The 23,595-nt window shown below is 43.6% G+C and overlaps 1 protein-coding gene across 8 annotated transcripts in view; it reads left to right on the plus strand.

Annotated features, from left to right (window-relative positions):
• ZBTB20 (zinc finger and BTB domain containing 20) overlaps positions 1–23,595 on the plus strand; it is a 519,668-nt gene that overhangs the window by 379,110 nt on the left and 116,963 nt on the right. Inside the window, exon 1 of one of the 8 annotated variants that reach the window (XM_014286797.3) lies at positions 18,183–18,377. The exons of the other annotated variants lie outside the window; for them this stretch is intronic. The gene's annotated coding sequence lies outside the window, so the exon portion shown is untranslated. Of the gene's footprint in view, positions 1–18,182; positions 18,378–23,595 lie in introns of those variants that run through there. 8 annotated transcript variants of the gene reach the window in all.

A 23,595-nucleotide genomic window follows, 5' to 3' on the forward strand; every position in this document is an offset into this window, starting at 1 on the left:
ATGAGGAATTTATTGAAATTGATTGATTCTTCCATAGCTGTTAAGTATGCTCCCACTTTTTCCTACCCTACGCCTCCTCCCTTTGAGGGGCCTTGTAAAGAAACATTACCCACTCCCCCCAGATCTTATTAGCTAGAAAATGCTTTGTTGCTTAACTAAAAACTTGTGGAAATAGAGCCTTCACCTTGCCCAATAATTTAATACCAATTTAATAGCAATACCAATAAATTAATTACCAATACAGGTAAAACTACAGGTAGTTTTTCACCACTACCCTGTCTCCCTTTCAGGTAAGCATTTGCTCCCCTTGCAGTCCTTTTGCAAGTCTTCATCTTAACTCATAATTTCCCTTGTGATATGGTATCACATGCTGTACTGATAGATTAAATTCACTGCCTTTCCTTTGTCTGGATAATCAGTTATCTTATCAAAGAAAGTTATCAGGTTAGTCTACTACAGTCTACCTTTGGCAAACTCATGTTGTGTTTTATCCCATTTTCCATTTACCTACGTGTCTCTTTCATTATTTTTTCCTTCAACAATTGCTGCACTCATGCTATTGAAGCTCCTGAAGTTACATCAACATCAAACAGGTGTAAGTGAGATCAGAATCAGTTTCAATACGCTGTAGCACAGCCTTGCAGAAAAACCTATTCATTCTCATGTCTGCAAAGTGCTAAGTTCTCATCTGTCAGGCAAATAAAATACCGGGTGGGTTTTTTTTTTTTTATTTTTCATTGTCATTATAGCAAAGGGCAGGTGAGCTGATTTTGAGCCTTAGCTGGTGAATGTTCACGAAGATTTGCGAAAGGCTTTCTAGAGATAGAATCAGAGACATCTACCTGCACATGAGAGTGCTTGGGCACTTGCATTAGCAAAACCTTAATGTATGTATCAGTAATGAAAATCTTAATTAAGAACGCTGCATCATTGTCCGTGAACACTTTCTTTCTCTGTGTGTGAAGTCCTTTGTGTATTGCAGCATCTACCTGGTCCAGACAGACAGAGCCCTTGAAGAGTTTGGCAGATTTTCTCTTGATTATTAACAACTAGCAAACGGCAAACTCCTACTTTTCTTTTGTCTCAACACTGATGCTCAGAATAGTAGAGCATATAGCATAACTTAGAGCTTGTTTAAATTTTAGCTGTTGCTTTTGCCACTTCATTATTATATTGATGGATTTCAAAATCCAGTAGCATTCATTAGAACTGAATTAATTACGTAGCTTGGAGTTGCCAAAGCGTGCACAGACACCTATTTACCCAATAGTATACCTTTTCCTTTAGAAACAATACACTTGCCTAGGCCGTGGTCTCTACGCACAAAAAGTATGCTAATGAGATGTGAAGGCTGAGATTTTAATCTCCCTGAACTCAGGAAATTCAGAGTTAAGGTTCCCACAGCAACCTTACCTCTGCCCCTTGCTTACAATAGGGTCCCTCGCTGTGGATCTTAGGATTATTGTAGGATCCCTCGCTGTGGGCTTGCTGAGGCAGACAGTAGAGAGAAGACAGTGTGATGGGCAGGAACTGCTGAGTTTTTTCCTTGTAATTGCATTCCAGTGACATTTTGTTTGCTGAGCACCACCTGTATGTTTGAGGTGGTTTGAAACACACTCAGAAAACGGCTCAAAGTAATGGACATAAACTTGAGTTATAGGTGTACTGATACAAGCACAGATAGTGTAAGGTAAGGAGGAGTGTATGCATGCACGCGCACAGTTTTCTATGTGAAAGCCCATCAGAGTTGTGTCTTTTGTGATCAGATGAGTCAGACTGTCTTCTCAGATTCAGTGTCATGTCACTGACATTGATAGTTTCTGTGGACTCACACCTGCACAGCAGGAGGATATGTCCCAGGAAAGGCAGGAGCAGGAGGCACGGCTATTTACTTTGAATGAGAAACGGCTATGGAGTCTCTTCTTGTCTGTACAAATCAGCACAGTTGAGCCTCATGTAGAAATCCACACATGCCATGACTTTCCTTTTGCATGAATGTTGCATCTTTAGACAGAGTTCCTCGGCCTGACAGAAGAGTTCTCGCTGAGGCCAGTGGTTCATGCAAGGCAAAAAAGCCATGTATGCTGTTACATCATCATACAAAACAATAGTTCTGAGAGTGAAACGCATGTAATCCAATAATCGGTCAGGCTACAGCTCCTGCTTCAGCCACCATTAATATTCTCAAAACCAACACTTACAACACTGAAATACTCCAGATTAAACCGAGTGTTTAAGTTAAGTAGGTGGCTGATTCTTATCTGCTTGGTGTCGTGTCAGTGCGTTTCTAGCTATGCAGAACGTAAGTGAGGAATCATCTCTCGTCTGATTTGATGTCATTCTATACCGAAATGCAAAGATGCAATAATTACAATTGTAGAAGTATGCAACACCAAACTGAATTCAGAATCTTTATGGAAAGCTAAGCCATCACAGTGGAGCACCACACGTTGTGGGCAAGGGGGAAGGATACAGCTGTCCCTGTCCCACCTTAAGTGCCAGTTCCCACTTTTTTAGCGAGTACAGAATTGTAGGTCTGTACTAGTAGTTGAAGCATGATCTTGAGAGCGGGCCATGCCACCTACACATTATCTGACCTTACTGCTGGCTAGTAGCCTGCCAGCTGTTACAAGTCAGGGTAACTAGCCCGGGCTTGGAGAGAGGGACCTTAAGCCACCCACCAGCAGGCAGGCTGGGGGCTTGTGGCCAGTCTCACTGCACAGAGTGCATGGAGCTGAGCTGGGTCTTGGGAAAACCCCAGGCTAGAGCTTTAGCTCCTCAGAGTTCCTGTGCATACACAGAGCACTGTAGGCAGGTCTGAGCCTGCACCCAGTGCAAACAGTGTCCCCAGTCCTCCCTGTGACAGCTCAGTCACAGATTGCCACAGCAGTGTCTGTTTTTCCTTGGTTTGTTGGGTTTTTTTCACTGGTCATTTACACAACTGAGTGTTTACAGTTAGAAAACTGTAGCTCAGTGTCTGGGAGAATCTTTAAGAAAAGAAAGATATTTTAATATGGTAATAACCTTGTTATTACAAAACCAAATGGTTTCAAACATGGCAGTGCCGCTACTTCTCTTTCAGGACTATGTACGTGTCAAGTTTGATGTTTTAAAACAAAGCTGTGTTATAATTATACAAGCATGTTTAAGAAAAAAGGGCTTATGGAAAACTTAACAGCTGGAAACTGTTTTTTACATACTTGGATGACTCAAAACCAGCTGAATGGGTTTTTGCAAAGCTTTACCAAAAATGTCATTTCTGGATTGAGACAAGGAATGAGAAATATCTGCTGAAAAGGTAACAGTTTCAGAAAGGTATAAGCAAATATAGACAGAGATTATTTAATTCATCGACATCCACTGTACAGTTGTTAATGTAATGCTATAAAAATAAAAGAATTCATATTTATATAGGATTTCAAAGATCTGTACTAGACTTCAAGGAACTAAGCTTTGTAGCTGGGAGTTAATCAAATATTGGTATTTATATTTCATTGGAGTATCACACATTCAAACATGAAAACAAGACACAGAGAAAGGTACAGGGCTTGCCAGAGTTTGCACAGAAAGAGGAGATGACCACGTTTAGCAGCCGTGCCTTCAGATCACTCGGCTCGTGCATCGGGGAGCTCCCGGCTTGTCCCTCTCTCTGACTGCCATTTCAGGCACCCGCAGCTTGCAGGTGAAGAGCCTTGCTCGCACACACGTGCTGGCCTCAGGTACCCTGCTCCCTTCTTTCGGTCTCCCACTTCATTCCCAAAAGCAAAGTCTGCCAAGTTCTGCCTGCTGTGAAGCTTGATTAGATTCAAGTATCGCCCCCAGTTACAAACGTGCGTACACTCCTCCTTCTTCCCCAGTGCTCCTGAGGGCTGTCAGGGTGACAGAGCTGTCACCCAAGACCTGTTCTGGGGTCCTATTCAGGGCATGGTCCAATCTATAACTTGGTAACAATCATTTTACTGTTTGAAACCTCAGTCAGTGAATAAATACGATTTTACTGCTGCTTAGTTTGGATGTTGAGCTGTATTGGAGGAAACTGCTCTTCTTTCATACAGAATTTTGTTTCAGGGTGGTGTGTGTGAAAAATAACACAAATAGGAGTATTTTTGGATGATCATACTGAACAGTCAGCAAGAAGAAAAGTACAGTATGGTGAAGGGAAATCTGTTTGTAGTAAAAGCAATATGAGCTTGTGGTTTGCTAACGGGACCGAGACATGAATTTTCACTTTAACCCTAGCTGTAAAACTCCCTCCGATGCTGAGGAAATCACTTGATCGCCTGTTGTTGCACCTCAGTTTCTTCCTCTCTATATTAGCAGAAATCATGACCCAGCTCGCCGGAATACCGTTCCTCCTGGAGTTCAATTATCAGAGGTTTTGTAGAGATACTTTTCTAACCCAACAAGCCCACTCCTTGTCAGTGTTCAGAGTGCTATGGTCTCACTTTCCCAATTAAATGGGCTTTTACGAGTTTCACTCTTTGTAGCTTGGCAGAACCACTGACTCTGGGAGGGAGAGCAAGACTCGGTGCTGCCTTGTGCATTATGCAGGAGGTTTTCAGTAGCAACCCCAGGTTAAGAATTCAGTTCTGGTATTTCAGTGGAACATAAATATAATTTCATTATCTAAGCACAGCTGATCTGAGCTCCTTGAGAAACGGTAATCTTGAGACAGGCTTCAGCTTGCTGCGTTTGCAGGCACATTTGCAGTAGCCCCAGATTTAGTTAGATTTAATCTGTGCACCTAAACTACGGACTCACATGAAGAAAAACCATGAATTTAGCCAGCTAGGGACACCTGACTCACCAAATCCCCTTGGTACAGCAGGGTGTCATTCATCTTTTCTTAGCTTTTTGAAAGCCTTGGTGGTATGCCCTATATATTGACCACCTTGCTCATGAAGGGCATCAGTTTTGTTTTCCCTTGTATCATTTCCCCTTTGAGGTGTCAGGTGTTGCCAGCGGTTCTCACAAGAAGCTGTCCTTGTACCCCTGCCGAAACCAGAGCCACAGCCTGAGCCAGCCTTTAACTGGGCATTAGAAGGAAACAACTCTCTTCTCATTTTGCTAGCTGCATCACTTCCTCAGCTTCACAAATAATTTTCTGATCCAGAATTTCTCCACTATTGCATTTAAGTGTTTTGCTCTTCTCATACCTAAAAAATTTCGAATGCTGAGCAGTGTCGTTATGTATATCTCTCTCCTTCATGTATGTATACATCCTATGCATCAGGAAGTGCCAGGTTCATGGATCTTTTTATCAGAGCTCATCAGTTCTTCTTTCCTGAGTCATCTTTTAGGTTGTATGATTTTTAAGTATTTGTTGACTAGAGAATGATAATGTTAAGACGGCTGGATAGAGAAAAGAGAAGAAGAATTACTAAAAAGCAGAAGTCAGCAAGTTGGGTAGTCTGTTGGAGATAAATCCTTCCCTGGAGGAAGAGTTACATCCTGTAAGGCTTAGGGCAGTTCGAGTATACCAGAGTTGCAGGCTGGCAGATTCTCTGCTTTCCTGCTATTACGAACAGAACTTATAAGAAAAACCGCAACAGACTGTCAAATACAATTGCATTTCAACTCTGACTGAAGTAGGAGAAGCAAACTAAAACCTAGTGTGCAATCTTAGAAAGTATTTCCCATTATAATCCATACAAGAGTTGGCATCATTTAAACAGCACAGGTGCACATAGGGGGCATTTAGGAAGCAACAGAAACTTTGCAGCATCCCCTTTGCTCCTGCTCTGCTCCAGCAGGAGTTCTTCAGCGTAGCTGCCTTTGCAGGACTGCATCTTGAACTGTCGTGGGGGTTGGCTGAAAATTGTCAGGGTTTGTCACTGAAAAGAAGAATGGAGAGAAAACAATGAAAATTTTCAGTTTTTTGCCTAATCGAAACAGCAAAATTGGTTTGGCTGTTTCGGCATGAGAGGCAAGGCAGAAAATACAGCCTCTCCGTTTTAAACATAATTGGTTTGCAACCCACTTTGCAGAAATGGAGCCATGGAGGTGGGCAGGACAGGTTGTAAGAAAAATAAGCTGCAAGGAGAAGCAATGCAATCTCGTGCACCTCTTTAACAACAACATGACCCTTTGATACTATATATGCACGAAGTTTTGTTGAGCTTGCACAGCAAGGTTATGCTACCTATGTATGTGTGGCTACCTCCGTGTACGTACAATTTGTGAACCTTTCCCTCAGCCAATTCCAGTTTCCTCGAGGATTTAGCAGAGTTTTGCAATCTCAGAGAAGCCTGGCTTGTCAGATGCAGCGTTAAATGAAATTGGTTTGTATTGCCACAGGATTGGTAGGAGGATCAAAGTCTTGGTATAAAATAAAAGGAGTTATTTGGCTTCTGTGTGCTGAAATGTTTCTATTTCCCTCCATTTTTTTTCTTTAGTATATTAAGCTTAAGCTACTGAGTTCTCCAGTAGTGAGTAAAATATTGTACCAAAATGGTTATTAAAGAGTGGATTGACTTTTCCGTCACTGTGAGAAGGGCTGCGTGTTACTCATACGAAGGGTCTCAGAAACTGTTTTTTTAAGGTTTATCAGCATTCCATTTTAAAATCACAGAGATGTGCCCCTGGATAACATGATATATCTGATAATTCTAGTTTACCCTGAAAAGCCTGTGGTCAGTTAGAAATTTGGCAGATCGTCTCTCAGGTCAGGAAGTAGTTCTGGTTTACAATTTTTAAAGCCAAAATCTGTTGCAGTATTTCTTAAATGTCAAAACAGCCCTCTAACCTTGAAAATTACTTTCTCTGTATACATTTTGTGCTTTTAAGTAAAAAATAGGCCTTTTTCTTAGTGAAATGTTGTAGCTGTTAGTCATCAAATCTGAGAATCTAGAGAAAGAAAAGTGACATTAGCTCATCTTTTCTTTCCCTTTGCCAGTGCAAGAATGGGCGTCATCCATGTCAATGGCAGCTGGAGGGGAAAAGACTTGCTAACCTTTAACTATGCTTCCCGTTTATTTCCATAATGTACACTGTATCTTCTCGACTGCTCAGTTCTCCATCTGCAGCCTTTCAGACCTCGTAATAGTAAGACGTGGGAGGACAAGTTTTTCTGCTGTGTACCAGAAGTGACCTCCGGTGCCTTGATTTGGGTCTGTCCCCATCTGAGCAGTGCAGGGAGGCGAAGGCTGTATTGAGTGCAGCTAGCCAGCTGCACGCTTCTGTAACCCAGGCGGATCGTTCCTCACCGTTCATCGGCTGAACTGAAGTGTGACCCTTGAGCAGCCCGTTTAGTTCACGTTATCACCAGTGTTCTTTTCTGTAAAGTCGCTTTGCCACTTCTGAATGTTTGGCAGTTTTTCATCCTCTGAAAACATGCCCTTCCTTCATCCCTTCTCCATGCACCTTTTCTTCTCACTCTTGCTTTCCCTTTTGGAAAGCACCCTTCGGCGTGGCGCCCCGTTCCCAGCAGAGCAGAAGCAGCCTGTGGTTGTTGCTGTGGAGGAGAAGTGGCACGGGAGGGAGCAGCCTGAAGCCCTTCTCTCTCCCCTGGCAGCGGAGCACAACACATCCTCCCTCCTCCCAGGCGCTGCTGCTCTCCACAGGAGTGACTTCAGATCCTTTTGGTTCTGATATGGTGAACCTCAAAGCTTTTTAAGTTGTGAGCTCTGGGCCTCTTCTGCCTCAGTTATCCATAGTATCTAATGTTACTGCATTCTCCAAGACTTTCTGCCCCAGGATTTGCAATTACTATGAAATTGTTAATGATTTAACTTTCCCTGTGAGGTAGGGAGGTCATATTTTCAGCACTCAGCTGCAGAGGAAACTGAGGCACAGGGTGAATCACTTTGTGATTTAACAGAATGCCTGAGCACAAATATCTTCTCATTTAAGGATGATTTTAAGAGGTTTTTCTGAGAAATCATTTGAAATACCTGCGTCTAGTAGGCCGCTGAAAAGCAGCTTAAAAAGCACTGCAAGATCTTTATAGCAATCGATTAATTAAGTACCGTTGTTACATAGAGATGGGGAAGCCAAGGTGCGTAGAATTTGCTTAAGGTCATACAACCTGAGAGGTGATGCTCGCAGACTTAAGCAGCTTTCTTTTCATGGTCTTCTGTGGTTACATTCCTTCCTTTCTCCCCATAGTCGATCATTTAAAAGGTTGAACAAGACTCTTTGGAGAAGAGATTAGATTTGAAGGTGTTGGCTGTAGTGTTCTAAGGTGATAGTTATTCAGCCAGTTTACAATGTAGCATTATAAATTATGAAGTATATTAAAATGTTAAAAAGTAATACCTACCCAGTGATATGCCAACTTAATATAGAGCAAACACCTACTACTGATCTGTAGTTAAATTATTTAATCTAGAACTAATCTACCGTTCAAACCAGTTTCAAAAATGAAATAGTTCTATCACTGGAAATAATTAATTGTTGAAACCCATAGGGCTAAATCCAGCAGTGACCTAAATGATAGGAGAGAATTACACATCGGACACGAGCGTGGGGGAAAATAAGTGACAAAATAATATATGTTGCCCTGGTTCTCTCTTCTCCCAGGCGGTATCATGCACTTTTGTTGGTAGAGCTTTTTGCTGTGCTGGCTTTGGCCCCCGCTTCCTCCCTCCAGCGTTTGAGTTCCAGCACTTTTATGGCCATCTCACAGGGAAAGTTGGTAGAGGTTTTCGTTTTCTTTGCCCTGCATCCATTTACACCCATTCTGCAACCTGGCACGGGGCTGGGGCTGGTCCTGCAGAAGTGCTTGGCGAGGCAGGGCTGACCCCGCGTCTGGGGAGGGGAGCTGCCTGCCAGAGCCCTCCCAGTGACCTCAGCTGAGTTGCTACTGATCCACCCTGGTGTAAATATGAGCAGATCTCAGGCCAGTAGACCTCAATGATGAAGTGTTTCCAGCTTCCTGTTTCAGGAAAAAGAGCGAGCCCCTTAGAAATAGAAAAGACTTTTATTTTTTTTTTTCCTCTCTCTCTCCACAAAACAACATGGGGGAAAGGAGGAGAAGAGCAAATACTCAACTGGAAATTTTTATTTCAACCTTCGTGGAGACAAAAAAAAAAAAAATTCCCCCCACAAATCAAAACAAGATGGAGCCATGGAGCCCCACCTGCTGACTTGAGGAAACCAAGAGAAGAAAGGGAAGATGCCTGGTCCTGTGCCAAGCATTCAACGCTGGGCTTGTAGTGCTGTGATGTGGCACTTAAAGCTCTAGGGGACCTGGAGCCAGTGTTTCAAATGCAACAAAAACTCTCATGAAAACGAGCCTCTTAACAGCATGTTGAGCTGGTCTGCAATGGCCTCAGGAAATCCCCCTGGCTAGACAGGGCCTTTTTATCCACTACATCACTCTGACTCAAAGAGAAAGCTCATGTAACTTCCTTGACCAGAAAGTGAGCATGCATGTATAGACTGCAGTGTGGGGCTTTGCAATTTCCTTATTTTCAGTTAATCATTCCCCACCTCCCACTCTGGAGGAGCCTGCTCTACCTTCCTTTGCTGTCTCATCCCACATAGGGCCCAACGCTGCAAGCAGGTGGCTCGTCCTCAGTCGCTGGGCTTCCTGTCGTCATTCCTTTGTGGTCAGATCCTTCGCTGATGTAAACTGGCCTAGGGCCATTAATTTGAGTGGGGATTTTCACTCCTTGAACACTTGGCCCTTTGATTCCCAGGAAACTGCTGATCTTTAATAGCACCACGACTGACGCTGCTTGTTTTCAGGCTCAGGACCATCTACAAGTGAATGCTTGCGTATTAATTACAACAAAGAGCAAATCTACTTGACATTTGATTTTGTTTTTCTTGTTGCCTTGCAAGCTTGAAAATGAGCTGCTTTTGCCAAAAAAAAAAAAAAAAAAAAAAAAAAAAATCGAAATGCATTTCACACCTTTTTTTTTTTTTAAACTTGAAATAGGCCCCTTGAAAAAACTGACATATTAAACACCAGCAAGAAGATGATTATTTGGACATATGGCTCCTCTTCCTGAACTTTGCAGAGAGGTTAGATAACGCGCTTTCACATCTTAAAAGACTAGACTGCTGCTACATTACTAACATATTCTTATGTAATAATCCGGCACTGATGATACTTTATCCAGTCCCAGTAATGTAAGACTCATTTATGGTTCGGTCAGTTATGAAGGATTTGTTTTTTCAAAGATTATCTTCTAATTTGTTCTTTTTCATTACTCTGTCCTGAAGTACAATATAGAATGCAGTGGAATCATACACAAAAATGCCTTGTGGCTCTCTTCTTTCAGCAGGGTTTTGCATCGTATGGATTGTTTCTGTCAGACGTGGCCTGATTATACAAAAGTAGAAACAAATTTTAAACCTCCACTTTTAAATGAAGACAAACTCATCCATTTACTTTTCAGATAAGGCTGTTTCATAAAGTGAAAAATTTGTTAGAATGAAAATAAAGTTGTCAAACCATCTGAGATAATGAAATTTCACAGAAAGATTGTCATTACTTTTGTCACAACGGACATGAGCAGTCATGTAAGGTCCGCAGGTACTGGCAGAATGCATAGTCTTATAGGTGAGATGGCCAGGAAACAGCAGTGCCCCATGGTGAAAACGTTTGAAATTTGGGAGTGTGAGAATGGAACTTCATGAAACTTTTTCATAAAGAAACGGAGTTTTCAGAAGACCCACCTCAGTAGAGCTAATGGCTCAAGGGCCACGACTCCTCTAGTGATGAGGGAGGGTAGGAGCCTGTTTCCTTCCAGGTCTCCCTCATCACACCCTTACTCATCAGGCTCTAGGGTCAGCCTCTTTCTCTGGCTTTGAACTGGATTTTCTATCCTGGATCCAAGAAACTTCCCTAATAATATTATCATTAAAAATTATATTTACTACAAGTTGTTTCATGTTCAGTGACAGAACTCTGCAATGGAAAATTGTGGAGTCACGGAATCCTGGAATAATAAAAATCAGAAAGGAACTACTGTAAGTCATCTCATCCCTGCTCAAAGCAGAGCTAGTGAGGATCAGGTTGGTTTTTTTAACCAGCTTGTTTGTGTGTGCATGTATGTCCTTCTGTGCACCCATTTTGTAAGTACTTACATCCTACTGCACATCTTTTCAATAGCTGTGTTTGTGAAACTTGAAATTTATAGAATAATTTTAGGTTCTCTCATTGATAAGCAGGAACGCTTGATCAGAAGCCGTCCTGCCTGGGAGTGGATGTACAGCTGTACAGCCACTGTACCAGACTCCTGCTGTGCCTGGTCCTTTCCTTGATTTGCAAGACTACTTTGTTTAGTGACAGTGAGTTGTAGGGGCTTAAACATGTCCCCTGAGCCATAATATAATGTAACCAAGGACTGTCATTGACTATGCTTAGACTGAACCCTGTTTCTGCACAGAGGGGGGGGCCCAGTTCTGCTACCCTGTGTTTATCGCTGCTCTCTGTTGTACACAAGATGTTCAACTAGATGGAGTAGTGGTCTAATCTGATGTGGCAGCTCCCACATTTTTATCTTTTAAGTGCTTTACTTACATGAATTAATTCTGGAAACACTCTTGTGACGTTAGTCGTTGTTATGATTCCCATTTTAGAGACCCTGTGTCTAATTCTTAATTATACTAATTCTTCCTTATGCTGGTGAGGTTCCGGATCTGTGAAAGGGTCTCCCAACTGAGGGAGATAGATTGAAGAAATGTCAATGGCAAAATGAGAGTTCATTGCCCTGTAGCAATTCTCTGTTTCTCTAAGGTTGGAGAGAAATATTGGAAGACGAGTATAAAAGAGGCACTGTTGATTTGTACAAGAGGCTACACAGGAGTTGCATAGCTCAGGCCTGTAAGAGGTGTTGTGTTGGCCAAAGTGAAATTATTGAGATTGTTGTCACTTCCTTCAGTGTGGCCACAACCACATTAAAAGAAAGTGAGAGCTGTCTCTGCTGTCCCTTCTTTTCCTTTTATCGGAATACATTATCAGAGAATTGACACCCTACCCCTCCCCAAAAACCCAATGAACCCAGAATGAAGGCAGTGAACTTGAGGGAGGGAGGAAGAGACTGAGACTTGCCCCAGAATGAATAGCAAGCCATTTTAAAAGTAGTCATTATGTGTTGAAACCAGAAGGATCTTCTGTCTTTCTGTATGATAAAACTACCAGTGAAATGTATTGCAAGATAATTAGGAGCAAACAGGCAGGAAAAATGAGTGATGCGCTACTCTTCATTTCCTGAGCCCGTCTTGTTCCAGCCACCTCGCAAGCTGCAGCTGTGTCTGTGGAGAGAGTGGAGATGGAGCTCAGCCCTATCAGCGTCTTCTTTCCTCACGGCTTTGCCCAGCCCGAGGACATGATGGACAACCATATCTGCTGCAGAAGAGGCAGAACTCTACACCCTCCTCTGGCTCTTTGGCTTCCCACTCTATTTATATCCAAGTCAAAGAGAGAAAGCGGTATGTGCAGAGTAGGGACCCTTGCAGCTGTCCCTGAGGCAAAAAAGAGAAGCCTGAATCCCTCAGTAGGGTGATTTTGGTGGGGATCTCACATTTTTGGCGTGTTGAGGCTGTAAAACGCCCCAGACTGCTAGCAACACTGTTGTTCTTACAAGAGTTTTGTCCTGAATGAGGTATATTTAAAATAATTACCATTTTTACTCAGCACTGAGGCTATGGAAAAGCCTGCAGAAACAAGACATCTTTAGCTAAGAAAGTCTGGAGGCAGAGGCACAATACCTGTCGCCTCCAAATGACGGAAAAAAGAATTGTGAATGTGTGACAGGAGCAAAGTTAGCAAGAGGGACACGTAGCATGTTTCACGTCAGCATTTAGAACAGAAGTGGGGCAGACGTCCGCTTTAAAGTTCTTCAAATCAAAGTTACAATTGTCTTCCCATGAAAGCACGAGAAAAAATTAAGCCTCCTGACATCCTGAGATACTTAGGCTTCTTTCAAAAATCGTAGAATATAATATAACAGAACAGAGTAGAATTGGCTGGATATAACACACGATGCTGTTGAAGCAGTTTTAATTTTGGAGCAGAGATGCAATCTGCAACAACAGTATGGGTCGTATGGAGAGTAGAGGGTGAGGTAGAGAGTTAATGTTTCCAATCTTTAAAAGTCTTCCGAGGCCTTCACAATAAGCAGCCATGTAAACATACAGAAAACATGTCACCGGTGGAAGTCACCTCCTCATTTATCTCCTTTTTAACCAGTGATGAGATTGCCTTCATTCATTGTGAAAATGCGCTTCTGAAATGTTACTTCTCAACCCAGTGCAGCTGAAGAGGAAGAAAGGCAGGTGTCTTGTTCTTCTTGTGTCTTCTCAACCAGATGCTTTTTTTATGGAGTTCCCCTAGGTTGCACTGTTGCTTTTCCAGTGAAAGCATGGGGGTTGCACTGATGCCCGTGAGGGCATGGGTCACTTTTCAGCATCTTATTGCTGGCAATAATGTACAAAAAAAGAAATGTCTCTCATAGCCTAATTTGCAACATTTTCATTTTTCAGAAAAGAGAAGCTCTTCCACAAAATAGGCCATTATATTTGGATTGTCTAAGAGAGAAAAAATATGGAGCCCCTGTGATATTTCCATTTACATTTCCCTGTTGTCAGCAAGTCTTTGAAGGGAATTGCCTTGGGAACTGCACAGTATCAGTAAAAGGTGCTTTAGGAACCAGCCCTGGACATTTGATGTAGTTTGGGGAGTGGCGGGGCTAGTTCTGATAATCAGTACAATAGGAAATAAGCTTGTTTGTTTTGCCCCAGATAATCAAATTGCACATAGGACAGAAATGAACTGGGTTAGATGCAAGGCATGGTACCTTTCTCACCTTAGCATACAAAGGTGTCTACCAAGCATAGTGATGCAGGTGAGGAATTATTGCATATCCAAAAGATAAGCAAAGGGTAGGTTTCTGTAATAGGTGGACTTTCCAGTCTTTTCCTCTGATTTCTGATGTGCTGAATGATAAGCATATATTCATTCACCCTCTCCAACATGCTGTGCTGGTTTACATCTCTGAACAAAAAGCACAGACTCACAGCTGTTTATGAAGACAAGCTAATAAATCTAGAGGAATATGTTTATACAACTTATCCTGAGATTACATAGTTAAATGCCATTTTTTCAGGTAGACAGAGCTCCTTCATTGCAAAGGAACTAAATTCCTCTCTGTGTCACCCAGATCTGTTGATTTTCTGTTAATGTCAGCTCATGGTCAGCCATACTGAGTGTTACAAGTTGTGCTGCAGAATACTTTATATACATTAAAAGAGCGAGTACTCTGCCATTTCCAGGTCTTTCCCAGTCTGCTGTTGGTTTATGTCCTGCTTTTGGCTGGTTGTTATGCGGTACGTGTGGAAGTCAGAAAGCAAGGAAAAGTTCTGGTGTCTCTTCCTTTCCTAAGTCCTGCCCTTTGCCACTGGCAAATCCAGGTACAGCTCTCAGAAAGATCTGTTCCAGTTCTGTAGCCACACTTTCTTCCTGCAGAGTAACTATCATACACGTGCGCTTGAAAGCTTGCTGCAGCACTGATCACCTTCACCACAGCAAACAGCAGGCTTGATTCAACTGATTAGACGGAGCTTTCGATTCTTACTTCTTTGGCTAAACCCCCCTGATACAGGCGATGATTTATATGAAGGAAGAGCAAGCAGGAGGGTGCAATGCAAAGAGAGATCATCATCATCATCATGTATCTAAATTAAAATCCGTGATAAAATCTCAGGAGGGGAAGATGATGTGCATTTTTTGGAGCTGCTCTTGGCCTTTTGCATTTAGACTCCAGGTCTGCTCTAGGTTGGTATTCGGGTAGAAATCAGGAGGTCTTTGACTTGCATAGCTTCTAGCAGAAGGGGACCTCCTGAGAGCAGGACTTAACAGTAGTGCTTTCTACGTTAATCACTATAGGAGATTTGGGGATCACCGTATCAGGAACACATGCTAATAAAGTATGTGCCACAGTAAAAACTCACCTGGGTGAAATGCTGCTCCTTCTGATATCAATGGAAATTTCCTTTTGACCAGGGGTTGCTATGGCAGCAAGCACTGGAAATGAGAACAAGGACATTTTGATATGTCTACACTGTGGATTGCAAATTATGATACCCGAGTTAGTTTTAAACAGTCTTGCAAGAAGTAGTCTAGTTAAGGCAGCCTGGAACACCCTGGAACACCACGTGGCCTAATTTACCATGCTAAGCAGCTTGCTTTCCTCTGCGCTCCAGGTCCATCCGTGCCTGGGGTAGAGCAGAGGCGAAGATGCATTGGAGGGGTTGCTCATTTTAGGGCAATGGGATGAGGAACAGACTGTGACAAGGAGTAGTGCAGGGAGGGAGAAATAGCATGCAAGAGAGCAAGCTAGAAAACAGGAGGAGCAGCAGTCCCTGGAGTCAACTGAATGGAGGGGATGGAAGCGAATCCAACAGCCACAGAAGAGATGCAGGTTTGGGAGTCCAGGGACCAAAGGGTCTCTTCCCATGCCAGTGCACTTTGCTCTGCTCCTCAAAACTCGCCCTAGGGCTCCTGAAGTGTCAGCATTTCCATTGTCAGGAAGACACTGTGAAACCCCTGAACAAAGTATCCTCACAGTCTTGTGGTGGTTGATCACCTCGTAAGCACCGTTTTACTCGTGCTGCTGATGACGCTGCCGGCTGAAGTGGTGAAGTTCTGTATTACAGCTCCACAGGTGCTAACCTGCCTCAGCATCAGCAGCAACGTGGAACGGCATTCCATTTTTAAATTGGCTTTAAAAGAAAACCCTGAGAAATTATATTGAAAATGTGTTACTGTAATGTTAATGTTCCTAAGTCAAGCGCTAAAAAGTCAGGAAATGCCACAGTTAATGTTGTCTGTGCAACCTTACTGAGGGCCCCTGGTACCATTACTGTAGCCTGTAATTACATGACTGCACAATGTTTCTTCCCCTGAACCCCTGCATCAAGTGGTCAGGTCCTCTGCCTGTTTTGTTAGAAACACAGCCCTGAGCTGTTCTGCACCCTGCTGGATTATCAGTTTGGTGCTGACCCAGGGAAGAGAAAACTACTTCTCTGTGTCACTGTGCTCTACAAAATCTCCTCATCTGGAAAGAACTTGAGGCCTTTGATGGCACTTTGATGTATTTCTCTGCAATATCCTTTTCCATTCTTTGGTAGCGTCTTACCTCCCATAATCCCATAATATTTCAAATGGGAGCAATTTGTATTTTGGGGGAGGCTGAGGAGACGCCTCATAAATAGCATTTAACAGACCTCGTTAAGTCCAGTGTCCCCTTTACTTCTGCGGTGCATCCCTCTCCCATTGACCCTGGTTAGTTCTTCCTGTAATCTGTGCTGAGTCAACGGGCCCCAGCGGGCTGGTGGGCAGATGGGACACAGCCACATAGCACGTGGCGTTTCAAAAGGTGGAAAAGGGCAGGAACCCAACTTTTCCCGTAGCAGAGGGGAATAGAAGGCGCAATTAATATTGATACTTCCCGTCAAGCTCTCTATTAACAGCAGAACACCTAAAAACTGGTGTTAGCTTTGCCTGGAGATGCATGTAGAAAAGATGTTTAAATTGATATAAAGAAGTTGCTAGAGCTTCTGTCTGTCTTTTGTTTCTTCTTTCCTTAAGCAGTTGTACCCAAAATGCTGAGGGGGGGGTTATCCCAGCGCTCCCCCTCGAAGGCCAGCGGCCAGCCGCACTGTGAATCCCTTCTCCACTTCCCTCCCGTGCTTTTGAGCGATGCTTGCAGGTTAGCTGTACCCATTTAAAAGTTTATATCCAGCAGATGTTCATGGAGCTGATCAGGAATTACGGATTTACTGCTGTAGCTGCAGCCCTATACGAAATACAGAGAATATATTTAAAACACAGAGAACATACCTGCCTCGCACAATAAATTCACGCACACACACACACCCCTTGCTGCTGGTCACTCAGGAGGGGACATCCGAGCCCGTGTGCCCTGAAACCCAAAGCAGGTCCCCAGCATCTGACAAGGGAAAGTTCTGGCAGAGCAGGGAGGTGATGCCAGGAGCTGAACACGCTGGCAGCTCCTTCTGACAGCAGCGTGTTACCTGCTGCCTTCCCTTCCGTGGAGGGCTGCTGCCAGCCCCACACCTTTTTCGAAGCTGACTTCGCAGAAGTGTCATAAATCTCTGCCTTGCCCGCCACACAGCGCTGCCGCTGTGCTGCTTATTGCCAGGATATTCATCCATTTGAACTGCACTTCGTTTTGCAGCCCCAAGTAAAAGGAATAGATTACTATGCCACCTATTTTGGGGTATAACTTCTCCCCCTCCCCAGTGCCTGGGACTTCTCTATCCCAATACCCAGCGTTGCCTTTTTACAGCATCTCCATCTGTATCCGGCAGGTACTTGATTTGTCTGTGTCTGTGCAGACACGCATGGCAAGGATGTGCTCCTGGAGCTTGTGTAGTTCCAGAATCTTAACATTCCAGTGATCCATCCAGAAAATTCAACCGAAGGGTAGCATGCTCTCGCTTTAACCGAACTGAGGTGGGAGGCAAACCTGCGCTGCCTTCCCCACCCTGCCAGACAGGTAGTCTTTGAAGGCTGTGGGAAGGCGCGGGTGTTTATTACGGTGAGAGCTGCGGTGGTGTGTAAAAAAAGAGAGGGAAAGGATCTCCCAGCTTTTTAGAGAGGGCCTCTGTATGATGCCATTTGAATCCGTACTTTTTGTTTGGTGGTAAGTTTTAATAGTTATCCTTTGAGGATTTTCCCGGCGAGCTTATCTGAATACACCAACAGTCTTTTTTGTAATATTCGCATTTCCCCTTTGGTTCAGCCGAGCCCACTGACAGATCATTCAAATTCAATTGTTTTATGTCTAAGCCGAACAGCTAATTAAAGTAGGGATGATTAACCTGACTGGCAGTGTCGCTCTCTCTCCCTCGCTCTCTCGCTCCCTCCCTCCCTCCCTCCTGTTCCAATCAGTCTTTTTCTCACACTCTCCCTCTCTCTCTCTCTCTGTCTTTTGCTCTACTGTGTGTGTGTGTGTGTGTGTGTGTGTGTGTGTGTTTTTTTTTCCTCTCTCCTAAACGTGGTCTGCTTGCTGATGGCAGAATGGCACTCGGAGATTTGTGCATTGTGTCTGGTTTCCTACGGGCAGGCTGACCCAGTGCCTCTAGGGACTTATCAATAGACCACTCAGAAGAGACAGAGACAGGAGAAAGGAGGAGGGGTGGGGGGGTGGGGGGGGAGAGAGAAAGAGAGAGGGAGAAAGAGAGAGAGAGAGAGAGAGAGAGAGAGAATCAATATCAAGAATAGAAGGAGCTCCGAAGCCATTTTTTTTTTTTTTTAAAGAAGTATCAGGACTTGGGAAGAGGGTGACAAAGAAGGTTTTTCAAAGAGGCAGTGGAGGAGGTTCTAATAAATTTGGAAGGAAACAGTTCCCTGTCTTGGGAAAAAAGGAGAACTCCTGGCTGATTAGCATTCACACCAGGTATGAGATGTTCCCTACCCCTTATCACTGTCGCAACCGAGATGGAAAAAAGCTTTTTTTTTTCTTTCCCCCCCTTTTTTTTTTTCCCCCCTCCTCCCCCCCCCCCCCCCCCCCTTCAGCTCTGTAAGGAGACGGAGCGTTTATTTTGGTACGTTGGTTGGTGGTGGCAGGGGGAGCGCGAGCCGTGGGCATTTGTGTGCTGGGAGCAGGGAGAATGGAAGCAGGGCAGCGGGGAGGGGGCGGGTGGGAGAGGAGCCGGGAGTGTGTTACTGTGTCTCCTCTTTGTGCACCCCTGGGGGGGTTACCCAAGTTCATTTCCAGCAGGTGGATTTAGGCAGGGAGTTACTTAACGCTTGACCGCCAGTTTTGAAAAAAAGGAAAAAAGAAAAAAAAAAAAAAAAGAAAAAAAAAGGACCTGCTTCCTATGTCTATTAAAGGAAGCTCCAATTTTTTCCCTCTCTCTCTCCTCTCTCTCTCTTTCCTCTCTTCCTAACCAGACAGCGGGAGGGTTTCTGGCTCCTCGCCAGCCCAAAAGCCTCTAAGTGTTTTGCACTTGTTTCAGGGAGCCCGGGGATTTTTTTCAGCATTTTCACTAGAGAACAAAGAGTTCTTTACAAAGGAAGGGGGAGAGCGAGCTTAACGCCTGAGATATGTTTTTCTATTTTTATTAGGGATTTTTTTCTCTCCCCCCCCCCCCCCCCCCCGAAAGAAAGAGGGAGAAGCAAAGCACAGAATGTGTGGCAGCCACAAAATAGATTGAAAGGAAATGCAGTTCCCTTACCTCCAAATTATAATTTGGAATTATTAAGAACAAGAATGGAAGGGGGACGAGACCAAGTGAGTTTGATATGTCGTTCTTTTCTCCCTTTTTAAAAACTCTCTCTTTAAAACCAATCGCTGTTTTGCCAACTTACCTAGCCTTTTTGGTTTGGGTTTTTTTTTTTGGCATAAAAGTTATACTGCAAACAGTTTCTGTTTACTTAAAAAAAATCAAACAACAAATTCTTACCGGGGAGGGAGGAGGGGAGAGGGAAATGGGGTGGTTTCGGTAGAAAAGAAATAAATGAGTGGGAACAGAAATCTTTCACTTTCTGTCACTTAGAAAAAAAGTTGGTAATGGCTTGTTGAAGCTACGATCCTAAAATACAGATGGGGCACTAACGTCTGTGTCCACGGACCCAGCTTTTCCCTGACCATCTGTCTAAAAGTCACCTCTCATTGGCAGCTCAAATGATTAGTCGGAGCTCAGGGATTTTTTTGTTTGTTTGTTTGTTTGCTTGTTCCTCCTGTTTGGTGGGACCCTCTCTCAAATGGCTCCATTTCACCTCCTGAGTCTAGTTCTTTAATCGAGCTCCAAATCGAGGATTTCAGGACAGACCTTCTTCACTGTAGATTTTTTGTTCTTCTGCATGTATTTCTTATACATACACTCTTTGTCTATTTGTATGTGGAAAAGGTGCACGTAATGTAGAAGGGAATAATGCATCACATTTAAGGAGATGTTTAGATTGGAATTTTATTGCGTATAGTATATAACATACAGGATTATCTTCTCGACAGTGTCTCCTGTACAATGGTTAGGATGTTTGAGAATATGTACTGTTGCAAATTCAGTAGCTTAAGGAAGTGCTTTCTTTAGCCAAATTCTGCCTGCCTTCCTTTATTGATTTGTGTTTTCCTGGCTTTGACAAATTACCAATCTAAAAACTGCATTATATAGCAGTGGTGCAGAAAACAAGAGAGGAAGCTGTATATTATAACTACCACCACCACCACCACCCCCCCAAAAAAAAGAAAAAATCATATATGCACAATATACAGGGCTGGATCAAATTATTACAGAGTTACGAGGATTGTTTCTGCAGGCAGGGCATTCTTACTACAATACCTTGATTTTTATATTCATGCTGCAGGCTTCCCTCAGAAGAGGTCATCTGTTACAGCTACGTAGGTATTGCATCTGTATCTGTGGCACTGTTTTTAAACCAACATCTATGCATTGTGTAAGTGTATATGGAGAATTAGTCCGTTTACATCTCCTCATAGGATGAAGGGAGGGAAACCCATCCCTGGGCTCTGCCTGTGCCGCTTTAGGAATGTTGCTACCCTACAGTGGCAGAAAAGTCCTGCAGGATACAGCCCGTCCCTTGGAAAAGTGAAGGGAAACTGGCCACCACAAGTGAAACCACCAGTTCAAACGCAGTTTTGTGTTCGGACCAGTACCTAGACTGGGGGCTTCCTACCCCTCCAGGTCTGTTAGCCAGGGCTCTTCCCTCTCCAAAGCTGTGGTGGGCACAGCTTCCCCAGCAGAAGGGGTGTGTGTGTGTGTGTCATCGTGGCCTCAAGTCCCCTGTTCTCAGCCCAGGTACCTTCGCTGCAGATAGCCCAGGAGCTTTGCATTTCCACGGGTAACAGCAAGAGCGGTGTTGAGTCGAAAGTACTTTGCGGGCTGCCCAGTTTAATGTGAATGCTTGATGGAGAGGGATGAACCACCAGAAAGAGCTGGTCTTTTCTGTTGGCAGGCAGACCGAATAGAGGAACTTTTGGCAAATTACAAATGGCTTTTCTTTTATTTAAAATCCTTGCTTTCCTCATTCTTCCTCAGAGTTTTTCCAAGTCCTGATGTTTTTTGTGGGCTGAATGTTTTCTGTGACTTCTGTCTTGCACTCTCACTCTCCAAAAAGGGTAAAAAAAAAAATAATAAATCACAGGAAACGTAAACAAAAGAGCACAGAAATGGGACTTGGCCTTTGAAGTTTTCCATAGGATAAGCAGTCTCCTCTTTTTTTTCTGCCTGAATCTTTTTTCTTCTGCTACCCCCCCCCCCCCTTTTTTTTTTCAGACTAAAATGTTTTTGTGAGCGTTTTGTACCTGCAGCCGTGGAGATGGTGACAGAGGAGGGAGGACATAACAGAGCTGAAACATAGATTTAGCCCCCCTCAATCACAACTAGAAGGCATCTTCCAATGGCTGTCCCTGCTTCCAGAAGTAGGGAGAAAGATGATAGCTGTCTTTCGGGGACTCCACGGACTTGACCTGAGAGTAGCACATTCACAGTCCAGGAGAAAAGAGAGAGAGAGAGCAAAAAAAAAATGAAAAATGGGGAAAGAAAAGCTCTTTGAGCAGTAACACACTGGCTCTTTCTTCCTGCAGGCAATCCGCTCCAGCTCCTGGCGACGTGTCCTGCACTATCAGATATCATATGACTCTTTATTTGGACTCCCGTTAGCAGTATGGGCCTGTTAGGAGGCTGTTTGTTTTCTTTTCCTTTCATTTCCTTCTCCCCTATTTTATGTGTGCCCGTGCAAGCGTATCCCTTTTATAATCTTTTTGTGCTGAAGCTTTATAGAAAAGAAGAAAAAAATAAAAGAGAGAGGAAAAAAAAAACTTAATCATTTCCCAGGGCTGTTTTTAATCCTCTGCTAAAATTGAAGTTCATTGTCAAGTTGTAAAAATAAATAACACCTTTTGGTTTTATTTCTCTCTTTCACCTCTTCCTTCGCCCTTTCTGGCACTTCTCGGTGTGTTCAAATGCACTTGTGTATGTCCCTCTGTCTCTGCTGCCTGAGTGGGTGAAGTTGGGATACACCTGTGTCAGCCTAAGGAGGAGCAGGGAATTTGATAAGGTGGGAGCCTACTGCTGCTCCCACCGCTCCGCGCCGTTCCTTTCACTTTCATAAACTTTTCTCTGTTTATTTATTTATTTTGTTTGGGCACTTTCTCGGCACAGAGTGTGAAAAGCTGTCAGGTAGCGATCCGTGTGCTGGGCTTTTCTGCATTTCGGCAAGCAAACGGGTGAAGTAAAGGCTGTAAGAAAACGAAATGTTGTGCTGGAAGAGCAGGGGATGAAGCGCGAGGTAGAAATCAGACGTGCTTTGTGTACGCCACCCATAAAAGTTTCCTGTACCAGAACGCTGGTGCCTAATAATAGGATGGAGGGAGCCAGATAGCAGCTAGCAGTCGGAGGGGCATAGCCAAATAGCCTTATGGCAGCAACATTTCTAATACCGAGTCACATTTTAGTTAAGGGATACGACTTTTTTCCCTGTTCATGCTGTCTTCAGCAACACAATATTTAGATGAACACCACAGCAAAACTTTTTGCCTGAAAATGCAAAGTCACATCAACAGAAGCAATGAATTGCTAGCAAATGTATTAAATCATTGCAAGAAAAAGGGTCTGTCTTTCCAAAAGAGAGGTAATGTTTTGTTTTGATACTTTCCAACGCAGTGTTTTCATTTCTGTTTTTGAGCTGAGGATTTATTTTGACAATTGTTAAGAATTGACTTTTAAAGGAAAAGGGGAGGGAAATCCTTAAAAACGTTCCAAAATGAGAGGGGTTTGAAGGAGGGAGATTCAGGGGGTTTTGGAGGAATTTAAAGTGTTTGGGGTTTTGTTTGTTTGCTTCGGTTTTGTGCAACCTGAATTGTAATATACTTTGGCAAGCAAACCAGAAAATGAGCTTTTTACACAACTTTGCTGCCTTTGTAATTACTGCTGTATTTTTGTGGGACTCGGTGTTTTTTTCATCTGAATTTGATAAGATCATCAAAGCCTGTTTGCACTGTAGAGGCACAAAGGAGTTACTGACACTTTCCACCAGAGGTAGATGCTTTGGCTGGTCGGTCATTCCCCCAAGTTGCACCGTTCAGCAGCTGGCTGCATGCGGGCCGATGGCCACACTCCAGGGGAAGCCACGGCACTATTTTGTATACGCGATTTATGTACGTTTTGTGCTGATCTTCCTATTAACGTAGCTGAAGATCTATAAGTCTTAGCATTTCCTCCCTGGCGTATACTTAGGCCAGGGTACAAAAGCAGTCTGGTGAGGCAAACACAGACCAGCGGGGTTTTTTTTACAAATCCCGAAACAACTGTGTTTCAGCCATACTGTAGGTGTGTTAAAGCACATCGAGGTCGCCCTGCTAGGTGCTGGTGGTTCTTATTTCTCACCTGACTGAGACACCTTCCCACTGAACGCTGTGCAGGTTTTCCTGAAAAAGCGTTAATGAAAAACAGAGCTAGAACATCAGGATTTGGGGGGATCCCTTTGAATCAGTGATGGAAACCAGATGCCCCAGTACGTGTTCTTGCACGGCACGGCATCCCTCTGGAGCACGCAGGGCACGCTCGCTGTAGTGGAGATGCTAGAGCCGAGTTGAGATAACTCCTGCAGTCTGAAACTTTATTTCTATATTCCTCTAGTTCCTCCAGAAA

The sequence above is a fragment of the Falco cherrug genome, chromosome 5, assembly GCF_023634085.1.
Source record: "Falco cherrug isolate bFalChe1 chromosome 5, bFalChe1.pri, whole genome shotgun sequence".
NCBI lineage: Eukaryota > Metazoa > Chordata > Aves > Falconiformes > Falconidae > Falco > Falco cherrug.